This window comes from Bos taurus, chromosome 15 (genome assembly GCF_002263795.3).
Source record: "Bos taurus isolate L1 Dominette 01449 registration number 42190680 breed Hereford chromosome 15, ARS-UCD2.0, whole genome shotgun sequence".
Classification (NCBI taxonomy): domain Eukaryota; kingdom Metazoa; phylum Chordata; class Mammalia; order Artiodactyla; family Bovidae; genus Bos; species Bos taurus.
In genome coordinates this window covers 62,498,166-62,516,768 of record NC_037342.1, presented here as the reverse complement: position 1 = coordinate 62,516,768, position 18,603 = coordinate 62,498,166, and the positions used below count along the sequence as shown (strand labels likewise).

The following is an 18,603-nucleotide window of genomic DNA, read 5'->3' as shown; positions in this document are numbered from 1 at the left end:
ACGTGCTATCAGAAGGATACTCTGGCAGAAAGGAGAAATCAGAACCCACACATTTCTTACTCTTTGAGGACTCAGACTTATTGGGCAGAAAGCAGAAAATTTAAAAACAAAACAGAAAACAAAAACCCCCCAATACTTCTAATGTAAGAAAACCTCTGCGGAAGGGAAGTGCACGACAGGACAAGGGCAGAGCTCACATCTAACTAGGTCAGGTTGTACCTTCAGGCGAGACAATCAAGGACTTTGAAAAACCAATGACTGCATCCCAGGTAGCTTGAAGGGAAGACCACTGTGACAGGGAAGACCAACCTAACTGTGACAGGGAATAGAGAGTGCTTTTGAGTGAGAAGGAGCTAACCATGTCCTGAGAAGAAGGCAGTTGCTTTCCCGAAGGTTTCAGTATGCTGAAAAGCTTCAGGTTTCTCCAGAGTCCAGAAAAGGCCTACGGTAACCCCTGGGAGCCTCTGTTATTCACCTGGGGGTTGAGCTTCATCACAAATCCAATCCTCCTTCCTGCAAGTGCTGTTGGGCCAGCAACAAAATTGGGAGAAGAATAAATATCAACCAACCAATATGCTTCCTGGATGTATCTCCATCAATACTACAACAGCCCTAAGGGTTCACAGGGGCGTCCTAGGTGGCAGTGTCACAGGATTTGCCCGCCAATGCAGGAGACACAGAGATGCAGGTTCCAACCCTGGGTTGGGATGATCTCTGGGAGTAAGAAATGGCAACCCACTCCAATATTCCTGCCTGGAAAATTCCATGGACAGAGGAGCCTGGCGGGCTATAGCCCATGGGGTCACAAAGAGTTAGATCAAACTGGGCACACACACATGCACGCAAAAAGGTTCACAGATGCCAACAGGGAATAAAGCAGCTTAAATGACTCTGATGATGGCTAATAAAATCACCCATATTTAGTTTTATTTTCTAGTTGCAGGAACTACTATGTGGTTAAATTTATGTGGTTTTTTTTTAGTACTTTTTCTCCTGCCTTTCCCCCTCACTCATAATTTCGTCCCTCTTTTTACCCTTACTCCAGAGAACTTGTTTAAATACATGTAAAAGCCTCCAAATTCTTATGATAGACTATAATTAGAGATTAAGTAATGGATGTCTCAAAGACCATTTGTTAGAATTAGAAATCACTGACAGAGGACGTAATTTGGAGTAATAGCTGTGTGGATACATATAAAAGATTTAGGTCCAAGTTGCAGCGAGAAATGACTCTCAGAAAAACCAATGCGATGATACAGGGCCATAGATAACAGCTACATTTTTATCATATTTCTCTTCACTGTATAACTAATCTGTGTCTAAGCCTTGTTGATTATTTAGAAGTGAATTGCTGCGTCTCTTTCCTTTCTCACTTTTAATATAGTTTTGAAACTTTCCTAACCTCACACTTACAATAACTACATCCTGACTCTTTTCTCTGTTTTTACCAATATGTGTTGTAACATACCAATACTTCCACCAGACTCATGTTTATTAAGTGTTGCTTTTAGCATACAGCATTGCCAAGACCTTGCAATGACTCTCCACATCCCCTTAGGTTTGCAAGGCATTCTACAAATCATTCCCATCTCAGCCACTTTCCCCAACACAAGGTTTTTTCAGTCAGGCAAGTTTCTAGACTGTTTAAGTGCGCCATTGGCATTAAAACTTCCTTGCCCTTACTTATGCTCTTCCTTTTCAGGAAGACCTTCCTCTCTCAATGTTTTCTTAATTCTACCATGTTTCAGGTTTGGCCTAGTCCTAGCACTTACTTTGTTCTAGAACTAATTGACTTTCCTTGCTGACCTATAATCATAGACTACTCTGTAGAATTTACATTTCTTTATATGTGGCTATTTTTTACCTCCTAGCCTTTTCTGCCCTGTATGTAACAGACATAGTCTGATAGCGAGGTGGGGGAAGACACTAATAATACTCATAGTTTGAAAGTGTTAGTCACTCAGTCATGTCCAACTCTTTGTGACCTCATGGACTATAGCTTGTCAGGCTCCTCTGTCCATGGGATTCTCCAGGCAAAAATACTGGAGTGGGTAGCTATTCCCTTCTCCAGGGGATCTTCCCAACCCAGGGATGGTACCTGGGTCAAAGTTTGGTGTTTATTACAGTAAACATCAACTAGAAATCTATGCTATGAGATCTGGGTTTACTCTGCTGAAGAGGAATTTATTTAGATGTATAAGAGAAAGAGATACTACTAATAATGTTAACTACTACTGTGATGGAACACAATTAAAGAATCTGTTCACTGCAGAAAAAGAAAACAATTGGAGGATGTTCTAAAATTATCTTTAGTTGCTTATCTCTAAGAAAATTTATAATCTACAATTGTAAAATATTCTGTTTTGCATATTATAAAAAACTTTTTTTGGTATAGAGTCCAAATATAATTTTAAGTCATAATTTTTATGCTTTAATTTGCTTTGTCTTGAAGAAAAATTATGTGGCATTAAATATAAAGAAGACTGTCATGACTTTATGCTAACTTATCTCCCAACTTTATTTTCTACTACCTGGCTCCTAGGTTGCTTGCAAAAATCATTCATCCTTGTTAAAGAAGTAAACCTCTTATGCCACTCACTCTGGAGTGCACTACAAAGAGCTGCCTATGAGGGAAGCAGCCAGATTTAGAGCATCTCTTCTTGTGACTTTTTCTTCGGGGTTCATATTTAAAATCACCGCTTCTTTCCTCTATCCATGCTGATTTATTACCAATGGCAAGTCTCTCTGGAAAGGCAATCACACTACCTCCTCAACGCACCTCAGTTTTGGCTGTCTGGAGGATGACTCTTGGAGTGACCCCAAGTTACTCAGAATGAATTTTAAGCAGGCCATGAAATGAATATCTTATGATCATCTCAAATATATCCTATGTGTGATGTAAAATTGCATCCAGTACTTTCCCTTGATTCCAGAGAGAAACATACCTTATTTCTAGAACTTCAACCTCTTCCCCTCCACCTTCCCTCTTCCATACTCTGTGGCTTGTACACTTACTTCTGTTCCTCTGCTTTCCCCACCATGAGGATCAATGTTTAAAGGCTATTTACACAAGTCACTTACATGAGGCTCCTGGGTCATCCTTTCTAACACAGCCCCTGCCAATACCCAAAGTCTCTTACTCTCTTATGCCATACTAACTTTTGGTTTTTATCTACTGAACTGAACTAAACACAAGAACTGTCTGCTTTGTGTTAAAGTTAGTATTTGTATTAGCTACATGGCTTTCTCATTTGATTGTAAGCTCCTTAAATGAGGTTATATCGTATCTATCTTTCTATGTTTATCTTTCCAACCATGGTTTCCATAGCATCACACACATATATATGCATATATACTCACTAAATGCTGATACAGTTAAAAATGAATAATATATTCTTCAGAGTCTGAAAATAAAAGAAAATCTGTAATGTTACTCCAGCTCACTAAAAGTCCAACCTTATTCTGTTAAAGGAAGTTAAGAGGTTCACTGTCAACAATCATCAACCTCAAACTTTATTTTCCTGTTTCACATTTGTTGGTAGTATGCTGCGAAGTCACTTCAGTCGTGTCCAACTCTGTGCGACCCCAGAGATGGCAGCCCACCAGGCTCTGCCGTCCCTGGGATTCTCCAGGCAAGAACACTGGAGTAGGTTGCCATTTCTTTCTCCAATGCATGAAAGTGAAAAGTGAAAGGGAAGTCGCTGAGTCATGTCTGACTCTTAGCAACCCCATGGACTGCAGCCCTCCAGACTTCTCCATCCACGGGATTTTCCAGGCAAAAGTACTGGAGTGGGGTGCCATTGCCTCCTCCGTGTTGGTAATATAGAAGCTGCTGAATTGGCATTTTGAATTACGGCAGTATTCTTACATTTTATTCAAGTCGGGAATGACTAGCATTTCAATATTATTTAAATCTGCTTATGCAAAAGTCATGGACAACTTGCTTCTATTATTAAGGCACCATAAGGCATAATTGTATCTAAATGATTCAGGATAAAACACACACCAAACTGTTTTGCTGAAATCAACTTATGTAGTTGAATAGTTATTGTGTACTATTAAACAGTTGGCACATTTTGCATTTTTGGCATGTAAAAGCCAATCTGGGTTTAGACTTATGTTGTTTAAATGATGCCAATGTGTACTTCTCACCTTCTTAAATATATCAAAATTCCTCAGGATGCCAAACAAAATCTATCCTCTGGGAATAAAATGTGCCAATAGTTTAATGGTACATGGAAGCATTACTGGATTAACTTGAGAGAGGAAAAAAGACCTTTTTCCCAGTAACTGACTAAGGTCTCATAAGTGAAAATGAATTATAACTCTGGAAATTATCTGGTGAGTTTAAGGCCAGAAAGCCAAATCAGACAATGTAGTACAAATTTCAGAATGATGTCTATATAATTCCTTCAACTTTTACAGCTTCTAGGTATAAAATCTGGCTTCTTAAATCTTCTCTTGGCAACTCTATTTGCTGTTTTAAAGCTTGAGAGCAAAACATGTCTAAGAATTCGGAAAGAAAAATTTTCTTCATTTTCATTATTTGGTCTATGGTGGTAGTGATTAAGGAAATGGGGACTCTGTGAGTAAACAGAGAAGTACCTGTTATACATTGAAAATAAAGGGAAATTTTGATACTAATCATGCAAATTATGGATTTGTTTGTGGTCTGGCAAGTACATGCTTATTTTGCACACACAGAAGAGGGAGTTTAGAAAGCAATAAACATAACCTAAGATATCTGTAGATGAACATGTCACATTTGAATAACATTATCTACTGGTATTTAGGGCATCCCAGGTGGCTCAGATGATAAAGAATCTGCCTGCAATTCAGGAGACCCTGGTTTGCTCCCTGGGTTGGAAAGTTCCCCTGGAGAAGGGCATGACAACCCACTCCAGTATTCTTGCCGGAGAATTCCATGGACAGAGAAGCTTGGTGCATTACAGTCCAAAGGTTGCAAAGAGTTGGACACAACTGAGTGACTAACACACACACGCACACACACACACAGGTATTTTATCTTGTTTAAAAACTCAAGTAGGAGGATTGCCTGGAAGGCTTGTTATAACGCAAATTGCTGGGTCCAATGTCAACAATTTGTGTTTCTACAAGTTCCTAGGTGACGCTGATCCTGCTGCTTCTCTGATCACAGTTTGAGACCCTCTGTCCTAAAATGTCAGGAGCAGGTGAAGTGACGGAATCAAAAGAGGAGATGAGATGTGGTCAGATGAAGTAGAGTCGTCCCCCCTTACCTGTGGTTTTACTTTCGGTGGGTTCAATTTGAAAATATTAAATGGAAAATTCGAGAAATAAGTAATTTGTAACTTTTAAACTGCAGGCAATTCCACGTAGCATGACAAAATACCGTGCCTTCCTGTTTCCTCTGGCCAGGGATGTGAATCATCCCTTCGTCCAGCGAACCTGGCCCATGAGTCACTTAGCAACCCTCTTGGTTCTCAGACTGACCATCGAGGGTATCACCATGCCTGTGTTCAGGTGGCCCTTATTTTACTTAACGGCTCCAAAGCACAAGAGAAACAATGCTGGCAATTCTGAAGAGAGGCCATAAAGTGCTCCCTGTAAGTGAAAAGGTAAACGGTCTCAACCTAATAAGGAAAAAAAGTTGTATGTTGAGGTTGCTAAGATCTACAGCAAGAATGAATCCTCTGTCCATGAAATGCTGAAAAAACAAAAAGAAAGTGTTTTTGCTAGTTTTGCTGTCCCAACTCAAAGTACAAAAGTTGTAGCTACCATGCAAGATCAATGCTCAGTTAAGATGGAAAAGGCATTAAATTTGTACAACAGGATACCTGGAGAGAGAGAGAGATCATACGCACATTACTTTTATTACAGTATATTGTTATAATTGTTCTATTTTATTATTGGTTATTGTTGTTCCTCTCCTACTGTGCCTAGCATAGAAACTATCTTAGCTATGTATGTAACAAAAAAACATAGTCTGCATAGGGTTCAGTACTATCCTTGGTGCCAGGGAGCTCTTGGAGGTCTTGGAAAGCATTCCCTGCTGACGGGGAGGTACTGCCGTGTTCAGTGAGGAATCCAGGGCAGCGGGTGAGACGCAGTGGGTGTGGGCCCAGGCTGTGGCAGGAGGGATGGAACCTGTCTACCGGAACATGGCCCCTCTGCTGGCTGTGAGAGGTGACAGAATAAGGGGTTCAGAGCCTGTGTTATGAATGAGGGAGGTGCTCCACTGAGTAGTTTTTAAAAATTAATTTATTTTTTAATAAGGATAATTGCTTTACAGTACTGTGTTGGTCTCTGCCAAACATCAACATGAATCAGCCATAGGTGTACATATGTCCTCCCCGCCTGGACCCTCCCTCTCACCTCCCTCCCCATCCCACCCCTCCAGGTTGTTATAGAGCTCCAGTTTGAGTTCCCTGAGTCACACAGCAAATTCCCGTTGGCTATCTATCTCACATATGGGAGTCTATGTTTCTATGTTACTCTGAGTAGCTTTTGAGCACACAATTTGGCTCTTCCCTTCCATAAACTAAGTTAACATTAATGCCTTCTTGGTAAGGTTTCTGTGAAAATCAAATGGGTTAAACCCATAAAGAAATAAGCATAATGCCTGGTATGTGGAAGCATTTAGCAAATATTACTCTTTTAAATTATATAAGTGGGTCAATTCATCATGTAACTGAAGCAGTAATGCATAACTGCTTCAAAACTTTCCCACTGTACAAATTACCATGATAAGACAACAAAAGGGATAGGAGAGTAAAACAAAAATAGTTTTCCTTGAGATCTGAAGTCTATTTCCCAGTATACCTGAATATCTACATCCATTATTATTATTTTTTCATAGGTAGCATTTTATATCTCACTCCTAAGTTGATTCCCTATTATTTCATTTTATTTTTGCTCACCTCTGTGAGGTAGAATCTGAGGAAATGTGTCCATATATTTTTTTATTGCTAACTTAGTACATAGATACTAATTGTAGAATCTGTATAGACATGTGGAGATTTTATACTGATTGTTAATATGGTATACAACTACTACAACAGTAGATATCATATCTGACAAAACACTTGAAATACTGCATTTATAACGTTCTTAGCCCTTATACCTGAATAGGTACAATATAACTTATTATATCACTCTGCTTTATGGGTTAAAAAAATTTCCTTTGGATTTGAATATCCTTGAGTTTTAGTAGAGAATGACAGCCAAGAATAATTTGAGATTTTCTCCTTTAACTGATAAAATTATTCTGTGATTTAGTAGAAATGAATTATATTTATTATTCTATAAATGAACTTTTCTATTCTGTTAGGAAATAATTCAAATAGAAAACTCAACGTACCTTCCTAAGATTCATGGTGAATCTATTTATCATGAGGCTAAGGAAATTACATTATATTCTTTCATTCTAACTTTAATTTTGGTTTCCAAACAATCTGTATCTCTTTCAAGGTTAAAAGCATCAAAAGTACACACTAAACACTAAGGAAAATCTTAAAATTTCCTGAAATGCATTAGCCATCCTGTTTGTATAACAAGTATCTTGTTTGTTTATGATGGTCTACATCATTAATCTAGATAAATAAACGTAGAAGTGAAGGGAGCTGGGTTTGCTGTTTTGTCCATTGCCCAGCAACCGATGGTTACAACTGTTGTGTAGCAGGCACAGGGCAGAAGACAGCACAATGTAGCATATGCCATTTCTGCAACAATGCTGATTCAGGAAGGCAGGCCTAAGAACTCACATTTATTCTGAGTCAACAGTGCAAGTTTGTGGTATTTACTTGTTAAAAATTTCACTTCCCTAAAGTGTTAATGTTTGTCATAATCAGGTGATAGGTACACAGAAGTTTTTGTACATTTGTATGCTTTAAATACTTAATTTTTTGACAAAGTGCAAATGTTCACAAAGTTAACTGTATGCCTTTGTCCTTTAAAACTAACTTTTACGAACTTCAAAAAAAATCGTAACAGTTCAGTTCAGTTGCTCGGTTGTGTCCGACTCTTTGCACCCCATGGACTGCAGCACGCCAGGCTTCCTTGTCCATCACCAACTCCAGAAGCCAGCTCAAACTCATGTCCATTGAGTCAGTGATGCCATCCAACCATCTCATCCTCTGTTGTCCCCTTCTCCTCCTGCTTTCAATCTTTCCCAGCATCAGGGTCTTTTCAAATGAGTCACTTCTTCACATCAGGTGGCCAAAGTATTGGAGTTTCAGCTTCAGCATCAGTCCTTCCAAAGAATATTCAGGACTGATTTCCTTTAGGATGGACCGGTTGGATCTCCTTGCAGTCCAAGGGACTCTCAAGATCTTCTCCAACACCACAATTCAAAAGTATCGATTCTTTGGTGCTCAGCTTTCTTCACAGTCCAACTCTCACATCCATACATGACTACTGGAAAAACCATACCTTTGACTAGACAGACCTTTGTTGGCAAAGTAATGTCTCTGCTTTTTAATATGCTATCTAGGTTGGTCATAGCTTTTCTTCCAAGGAGCAAGTGTCTTTTAATGTCATGGCTGCAGTCACCATCTGCAGTGATTTTGGAGAGCAAAAAAATAAAGTCTGTCACTGTTTCCATTGTTTCCCCATCTATTTGCCATGAAATGATGGGACCAGATGCTATGATCTTAGTTTTCTGAATGTTGAGTTTTAATCCAACTTTTTCATTCTCCTCTTTCACTTTCATCAAGAGGATCTTTAGTTTTTCTTCACTTTCTGCCATAAGGGTGGTGTCATCTGCATGTCTGAGGTTACTGATATTTCTCCCAGCAATCTTGATTCCAGCTTGTGCTTCATCCAGCCCGGCATTTCGCATGATGTACTCTGCATAGAAGTTAAATAAGCAGGGTGACAATATACAGCTTTGATGTACTCCTTTCCCTATTGGAACCAGTCTGTTCCAGGTCTGATTCTAACTGTTGCTTCTTCATCTGCATACAGACTTCTCATGAGGCAGGTCAGGAGGTCTGGTATTCCCATCTTTTAAAGAATTTTCCAGTTTGTTGTGATCCACACAGTCAAAGGCTTTGGCATAGTCAGTAAAGCAGAAATAGATGTTTTTCTGGAACTTCGTTGCCTTTTTGATGATCCAGTAGATGTTGGCAATTTGATCTCTGGTTCCTCTGCGTTTTCTAAAACCAGCTTGAACATCTGGAAGTCCACAGTCACGTATTGCTGAACCCTGGCTTGGAGAATTTTGAGCATTATTTTGCTAGTGTGTGAGATGAGTGCAATTGTGTGGTAGTTTGAGAATTCTTTGGCATTGCCTTTCTTTGGGACTGAAATGAAAACTGACCTTTTCCAGTCCTGTGGCCACTGCTGAACTTTCCAAATTTGCTGGCATATTGAGTGCAGCACTTTCACAGAATCAGCTTTTAGGATTTGAAATAGCTCAACTGGAATTCCATCAGCTCTACTAGCTTTGTTTATAGTGGTGCTTCCTAAGGCCCACTTGACTTCGTATTCCAGGATGTCTGGCTCTAGGTGAGTGATCACACCATCATGGTTATCTGGGTCATGAAGATCTTTTTTGTATAGTTCTGTGTATTCTTGCCACCTCTTCTTATCTTCTGCTTCTGTTAGATCCATACCATTTCTGTCCTTTACTGTGCCCATCTTTGCTGAAATGTTCCTTTGGTATCTATAATTTTCTCGAAAGATCTCTAGTCTTTCCCATTCTACTGTTTCGCTCTATTTCTTTGCATTGATCACCGAGGAAGGCTTTCTTATCTGTCCTTGCTATTCTTTGGAACTCAGCATTCAAATGGGTATATCTTTCCTTTTCTTGTTTGCCTGTAACTTCTCTTCTTTTCTCAGCTATTTTTAAGGCCTCCTCAGACAACCACTGTGCCTTTTTGCATTTCTTTTTCTTGGGGATGGTTTTGATCACTGCCTCCTGTACAATGTCATGAACCTCTGTTCATAGTTCTTCAGGGACTGTCTATCAGATCTAATCCCTTTAATCTATATGTCACTTCCACTGTATAACCATAAGGGATTTGATTTAGGTCACACCTGAATGGTCTAGTCATTTTCCCCACTTTATGATATATTAAAATACCATAAAATATAAAAAAAGTTTAAAAAAACTACAAGTGCCCTTCCCTACCCCTAATTTCCCAGTTCCATTTCTGAGGTAACCATCCTTTCTCTGAACAGATTAAATATTCTTCTTTACTATTAAAACTATTTTTCTGAATGAATAGATACATAACATAACTATAAATCTGATCATGGTAAAACAGATTTGAAATAGATTTCATAAGTGGCACCTCAAAAATATGTAATATGAGAAAAAAATGATACACAAAACCACACCTTTCTTCTTATTAACCGAATATTTGAGTATTATTAAGATAAAAAGCTCTAGATGACTTCTAAAACCTATTTTGCCAATTTTCTGTTGATGGAAGTGTATCTTATTTCCTTTATAAGCTTTTGTTTATAAGTTTATAAAACTAATGTAGCAATAGATCAAGCTTGATTTAAGGTTATAGGCACTACTATTTTTGAGATAAATGAGTCTCTTTAAGTGAAAAAATATACAGGAAGTAAATGAATAAGATGCTGCTCATTACTTCAGTTTCTTTATTATTTGACTGGGCATAATCTCTGCCCTGAGAGTCAGGGTTTACTAGTACTTGATATTGTTTAGTGGATACAGTGAAAAGCGTAAAGACAGGAAAGACACATTCACCACCTTCAATGACGTAAATAATTGTGTGGAAGACAGGGTCCTCTGCCCAAGAGTAAATGTGAACACCATAGTTTTTGTGGCTAGGCCCCCTTAGAAGCTTGGAATAATTTACAAACAAAAGAAAAGACACTTTGACATGCAACAAAAGAGGTCATTTTATCTTTTATTTCTTAAGGAGGTATGTTTTATTAGAAAAACCATGAGCTCTGATTCTCCCCAGTCTTGGTTCTATCATAAATTAGCTACTTTGAGCCAATAAGTCATTTCTTTGTGTATAAAGTATAATTAATATCTGCCTAATTTTCATAATCCAACATACTTTCAGTTAGCAGTTATTATGTGTAACAACATAACGAATGAGACAGCTTTTCTCTTGCTATTCTTCCAAACAAAACCGTTGCTTAACATGTGCTCATTAAAAAAAAAAGCCTTCTAAAAAATAAAGATCACTTTCTTCTAAGCCCAAAGCTAAGGACACAGACACTAATGCACTTAAATCTTAAGGCCACAAAAGTCAATCCCAGAAATTATTATAAAATTGGAGCTACTCATTTTTGGTCTTATACTGCAAAAAGCTATCTTATTTTGATATGAGATAAGGTCAAGTCTCAAAAGATATATAGCTCAAACTTAGAGAGTCCCAGAACTATTCAACTCAGAAACAGAATTTATCATAAATTATGCATTTTTCTTTTATTGTTTACTAAAGAACATTATAATATTAATGTACAAGTCCATATGTTAATCTATTCATCAAGTATAACATGGTAAAGTGGTTCTCAAAATGTGTTTTTTGGAACACTGATTCTGTATGATAGGGGGTTCTATGATCAAATACAGAAATACTGGGTTAAACAATGTTGTGTCTGTGTGTGTTTCTTTAGGATGGCTGCTACTTTAACGAGGAATTTCTGAGTAGGGACCGTATTTAGCTGACTTTCCTCAGCTCATCTGACCAGAGAATCCTCTGCTGACTTGGTGCATCTGACAGCAGCAGTGTTATGCAGTGTGCACGGGGGCACACTGGCACATCTGATCCTCTAAGACTAGTCCTCAAAAATCACAAATGATCCCAAGATGGCCTGCATTCTCCCTTTCCATGTACTCCGCTGCACCCCACCTCCTTATTTCTTTCTTTTTAAACTGTTAACAAGACTACTTCCCTGGTCTCCTTTCTTCTACCCCAATCTGCATGCTGCCTGACAGTCAACTTTCCCAAATTTGCCACTTTCTCTTTGCTGAAAGATCTTCCCACTGTACCTGAGTTTAGACTCTCTAAATCTTTCTTCACTAACATCCTGATCTGATGTTCCCAGGCTGCTTTTCTGATCTTACATTCTGTTTTTCTGCTAACAAAAAGGCTACTCACTTTCCTCAATCTGCTCTCCATTCTTCATACTCCAACCTTTGTTCATGTGCTCCTTCTAACTGACGTATCTTTCTTCCATCCTATCCACTCTGTCAAAGTCTATTCGATGCCCATCCCCCTTTGTTAAGCCTTCTCAAGCCTTTTTGAAAGCACTAGGGAACGAACATGTATTTTTTTTATTTTTACTGGGTGCCAAGAACGCCTCAAAGACTTTGTGCTCCATTAAAAATTACTCCTTTTATCAGCATATAAATATAACAGCACAGTGAGTGGTATTTTTATTGTTGCTCAACAAGATGGACCCATGCTTGACAGCGATAGGGACTAAGTGAGGCCTAAAGACAGCCTTAAGCAATTGGGCCCAGACATCTCTCAAACCTAAGAGGTGGCAGAATGTATCACAGTCATCACCTCAACCTCCATACAAATATTTGGGGAAAGGTGGGCAAGACGGATGGGCCACTGGTCTTTGTGGGAACTACAGTGCTTGTGATGAAAGGAGATTCTATTCTATGTTTCAAAGGGGCTGGTGGGGTTTCTAAGAGACTATCTTAAAGACTAGATGTACCTGTGAGATGAAACCATTGGTGTTTCATTCTCCACTGGAGATCTGTGAGCAGAGAATGTGCTTGTTTCCTCTGTGCCCAGCTAAGCAAAGCAGACAGATCTAGAGAGGAAAGGAGGGGCAGAGAGACGGGCAGTGGCGGAGCAGCCTGCGTTGGCAGGAAACTCCTGCGGGACAAGGAGGAGCTGCACGTGAATCAGCTCGCTGGTGTTCCACCTGAGACGATGCTGCCTGGGCCAGCGAGGCACAGCCCCGTGGCAGGGGAGGAGGCGGCACGAGTGTGCGCCGACCTCAGAAAACAGCACAGTGTGGACACCCTACACCGGAACTCTCATCCTTCCAGGCTCTGAGAGGGCTGGCATTTGTAAGCTGGCCTCAGAGCCAGTCAGAGAAGTCATAACGGACAGAAAACTGAGTGGATGGCTGTAAAGAAACACGTGCCCTTTTACCACTCCGAGTTCAAGCCTGTGTTGGGTAGAGGGCAGATGAAAATTTAAACTGCATTTGACACTGATTTTTTTCTTAAAAATTTTTTTTTGGCTGTGCTGGGTCTTACAGCATGTGGGCACAGGCTCTAGAGTGTGGGGCTCAGTAATTATGGCACATGGGGTGAGTTGCCCCATGGCACGTGGGATCTTAGTTCCCTGATCAGGATCAACTGCACCCCTTGCACTGGAAGGTAAAGTCTTAACTACTGGACCACCAGGGAAGTCCCAAGGCTAAATTTCAATAAACCAGTAGCCCCAGAGTTGCTGAATATGACAAAGATATACCTAGTGGATAGAAAAAGATTTGACAAAGCCAGCTGAAAGCGCCATAAGCCAACTGTTTAATGTGTGTACCTCCTGAGTTGAGATTCCTCAATAAACTAGTTAAATAAACAGGTCAGCCTTGGCTCTTTCCCCACCGATTTCTATGGTCACATATTATTCTCCTGAATATTAATTGGTAGGACTGATTCTGAAGCTGAAGACAGAGGATGAGATGGTTGGATGGCATCACTGACTCAATGGCCATGAGTCTGAGCAAACTCCAGGAGATACTGAAGGACAGAGAAGCCTGGTGTGCTGCTGTCTACAGGGTTGCAAAGAGTTGGACACGACTGAGCGACTAAACAGCAATACTATTCTCCAGAGGAAAAGAAAGTCAGTAGAGGAAACAAAGGTCATGGCCTCTGACCTGGGCACTTGTAAATCCCATAAATAAAGTTAGTGAGGGTTATTAGCATCTATTTTATTGGTGACTTGAAGGCACAGGCATCGAGGGATCATACTGCATATTGTCTTTGAATTCGCCTATTCTAGAGAGATGGCTTAGACAAAGTGACCCAACAATTTTTCCATTATAATGTCAAGATTTTATAATAGCAATTTCCATCAAAATAGTGGCTTGATAATAGCAATTATGATTAAAATGAAATGGCTGCAGTAAAAATTTGTATTTTTACACAAAGAAACATGAAATCACCTTCAACAAGGGAGACCAAAAGGAAACAGAGTCAGTATTAGGGTAGATATTAGAAGAGAGTGAAAAAGCTGGCTTGAAACCCAACATTCAAAAAACTAAGATCGTGGCATCTGGTCCCGTCACTTCATGGTGAATAGATGGGGAAACAATGGAAACAGTGACAGACTTTATTTTCTTGGTCTCCAAAATCACTGCAGATGGTGACTGCAGCCATGACATTAAAAGACACTTGCTCCTTGGAAGAAAAGCTATGACCAACCTAGATAGCATATTAAAAAGCAGAGACATTACTTTGCCAACAAAGGTCCGTTGAGTCAAAGCTATGGTTTTTCCAGTAGTAGTAGCCATATATGGATGTGAGAGTTGGAGTATAAAGAAAGCTGAGTGCCAAAGAACTGATGCTTTTGAACTGTGGTGTTGGAGAAGACTCTTGAGAGTCCCTTGGACTGCAAGGAGATCCAACCAGTCCATCCTAAAGGGGACCAGTCCTGGGTGTTCATTGGAAGGACTGATGCTGAAGCTGAAACTCCAATACTTTGGCCATCTTATGCAAAGAACTGACTCACTGGAAAAGCCCCTGATGCTGGTAAAGATTGAAGGCAGGAGGAGAAGGGGACTAGGATGAGATGGTTGGATGGCATCATCAACTCGATGGACATGAATATGTGCAAGCTCCGAGAGTTGGTGATGGACAAAAGAGTCAGATACTAGTGAGTGACTGAACTGAACTGAAATAGAGTTGATATTGGTGGACAATACCCTTTCTCCCTGCCCCCTACACTATTCTTCCCAAGTCAGGCTTCTCAAGGAGGGGTCTAACCATGTATTAAGAGTAGAATAAAGGTGTCTGGCAACTGCTTTTTCACTTCCTTCTCCAAGACAAAGAGATTTGAGGCCCTATTCTGTCCTTAATTACCTGTACAACCTTGGGCAGGGCAATGGAGACTGGAGTAGACATCTACAGAAGATTCTGAAACATCACAGTTCTACTATCTACCAATCCCCACTGCTTTCTAGAGAAGCCTATTTATTTGACAGTTGCTTTTGAAGCTCTGCCTAGACCAAGGCAGCAGCCTGTTAGAGAAAACCCAAGGTACTTGCAATCAACTAAGATCATGGCATCTGGTCCCATCACTTCATAGCAAACAGAACGGGGAAAAGTGGAAACAGTGACAGATTTTCTTTCCTTGGGCTCCAAAATCACCATAGATGGTGACTGCACCCATGAAATTAAAAGATGCTTGCTCCTTGGGAAGAATAGCTGTGTCAAACCTAGACAGTGTATTAAAAAGCAATGAGAACACTTTACCAATAAAGGTCCATATAGTCAAAGCTATGGTCTTTCCAGTAGTCATGTATGGATGTGAGAACTGGACCATAAAGAAGGCTGAGTGCCAAAGAACTGATGTTTTTGAACTGTGGTGCTGGAGAAGACTCTTGAGAGTCCCTTGGACTGCAAGATCAAACCAGTCAATCCTAAAGGATATCAGTCCTGAATATTCATTGGAAGGACTGATGTTGAAGCTGAAGCTCCAATACTTTGACCACCTGATGTGAAGAGTCGACTTACTGGAAAAGACCCTGATGCTGGGAAAGACTGAGGGCAAGAGAAGAAGGTGACAGAGAATGAGATGGTTCGATGGCATCATCGACGCAATGGACATGAGTTTGAGCAGCCTCTGGGAGATAGGGTAGGACAGGGAAGCCTGGCGTGCTGCAGTCCATGGAGTTGCAAAGAGTTGGACATGACTGAGCAACTGAACAATAACCTACAATCAATCAGGATTTTATGTTCTAGAAATTTGCTTTAAGACAAAGCTACCAACACTGCCTGGTGTTTACAATCATGATTTGCTTTTTTGAGTTAATGTCTCAGTTATTTACGCTGTCCAACAAAGACCTCTGGGAGCCAGACTTTCTGGGTTTGAATTTTCAGTGTACCCTTTATTACAGAGAGACCTTAGATATCAGTTACTTCATCTGTAAAATGGGGATAAATGATGGCACATACTTCATACATTTTTCTGAGGTTTAACGAATTAATACCTGTAAAGGGCTTAGAACAGCACCTGGCATAATTGATGTTAGTCATTATCTTATTATATGGGGAGATTTGGTTTAGCCTGCAGGCAACTTCAAGATGTCACCAAGAAAGGCTCAGAGCTTGGGGTTTAATGCTCTATGATTGCCACCTTGAAATTTTTAACAATTCTATCTTCGAATTTGTATTCTGTAAGGCACAAGTCTGGTGGGACAATGGAGAATGTGCAGAGGGAGGCTTCCCAGCCTCTAACTCTCTGTTGTTTCTCTGCAGTGAATGTTGTTGCTCTCTGTCCCTGTTCAGGCAGGTTTCCCCCAGGATATGGATGTGGAAAGGGTCAAGGATGGTGTGTACCCCATGACATTGTGAAGTGGGAAACAATATCAGGCACTGGGCTAGACACACAGAAACCAAAGAGAAATAATTCAGATAAATTATCTTACAGTGCATCAGCTGTCTCACTGAAATCAACTAGAAAACCTATAATAACAACTTAACATTTTTTAAATAAATTATCAGAGAGCTGTTTCAACATGGGTTTACATTTCTGGCCTGCTGGGTTTCACTTCAGTGATACATGAGATGCTTAATTATTAATAATGGAATTCTACACAAAGTTGGATCTAATGAAGGAAACTACTTTATAAGAAGAGGTGGAAGAAGGTCCATGACCAGGTGACCACTGGTTATGAAGTGGGGACATGGACACAGCTATCCGGTCCAGGGCTGGCTATGCTTCAGAGCATTTGGTGAGCACCAGGCAAGGGCAAGCTTCTTGCCCACCTCTGACCTAGGTAGCTATCATGGTCCAGTGTAAAAATCTGCAGTTCCCATCCAGTGTGGGTTGGGGCTGTGGGGCTACGGGAAGGGGAGGTGCCCGACTCACTTCCTCACCTCTGATCAAGATATAGTCTCATGTGGTTGGAGGAGGGGAAACCTGAAATCTGATGGGTGGCTTATGCCTTAAGCCATAGGGTGAGACCCCCAGCGGCCCATGACAATCTGTGCTCTGACTATCCCTGTGCCTGAAGGAGCACACCCTAAACTAGCAAATGCAGACACCATTACAGGTTGAGAGAGAAACCACGGAAGAAAGTTTCACATTTTAGTACCTTTAATGGTACTTTTTCCCAATTTTTTGAACAGGGCTCCACATTTCCATTTTCCTTGGGCCTCACAAATTGTGTAGCCTGTCCTGCCCACAAAGTTTATTTTCTTCCATAGAAGGCTTTTAAAATAGGCATTTTTCTTAGAAGTCACATATGGCAGGTGATTAAACTATCTGAATATAGACAATGGTAACTATAAATATCATAAATGAGTTTTAAAATGAATGCCTTAAAATAACTCCTACTAGCTCAATATTTTTAAGAGTACCATTCTCTTCAATCCATTTGGTAGAAATCAAGTACTATCTCTTTACTGATGCCTCATTGGGCTTAATCACTGGGCTTCCCTGGTAGCTCAGCTGGTAAAGAATCTGGCTGCAACGCAGGAGACCTGGGTTTGATCCCTGGGTTGGGAAGATCCTCCGGAGGAGGGCATGGCAACCCACTCCAGTATTCTTGCCTGGAGAATCCCCATGGACAGCAGAGCCTGGAGGGCTATAGTTCATGGGGTTGCAAAGAGTCGGATACAGCACAAGCCTTAATCATTAGCATTTTGGACAAAAGAATAAAAACTGAAAACAAACAACAACAACAAAATAATATTTTAAAAAGTTTCCTGTGGGAAGTCTTCTCTTATTTCCAGCAGCAAACTGGGATAACTGTACTTTTTATCTAAGGACTATTTAAGTTATTTATATACTTGAATTACAAGGTGTGTTTATATCATTGATACAAACTACAGTTACATTGTAATTTTTTCACCCCAAATTTTAATCAATATTTTCCACAGCACTATATTATGGAAGGTGCTGCCAATGGGGCTGTGTATCAGGAGGAGGTGGGCAGATAATACAAGTGAGGAAGGCAGTGGAGAGGACTATGCCATCAGCCAGGGAGCAAGTAGTGAAAGTGAACTCATTAGCATCAGAACATAAATTATTGCCAATTACTTAGATTATAAGCAATCAGCATCTAAAAACAAAATCAATAGTACCCTGGATCTTGTGAATTGCACCTGTGGTTTTAGTTTGGTCAACATTTCGATATTTTTTCGTTTCAATATTAGTCTCAGTCGAACCATTTCATCGGAGAAATGATTTGCTCATTTATATTTTCTGATTGATTAATGTCCCTAGGGTGCTGCCAAATTAGAATTTGCTACCCCAAATATTCCCCACAAGAAGACTTGCCACTGGTTCAAAAGTATGCTGAATGAAAGAAGGCAAATCCAGATTCCAGCTGAGCAGTCAGGAGGCACCATCTTGGGTTGAATGGAAAATCAGGAGATGAAGGCACAGTTTTAGAAAATAGATTTTAAAAAATAAAGCCAACCTAATTAAAAATCCTAACAAC

At 40.0% G+C, this 18,603-nt stretch overlaps 1 protein-coding gene across 1 annotated transcript in view; it reads right to left on the bottom strand.

Annotated features, from left to right (window-relative positions):
• The window catches only part of ELP4 (elongator acetyltransferase complex subunit 4), a 257,443-nt gene that overhangs the window by 37,185 nt on the left and 201,655 nt on the right, over positions 1-18,603 (bottom strand). The gene's annotated exons all lie outside the window — the stretch shown is intronic.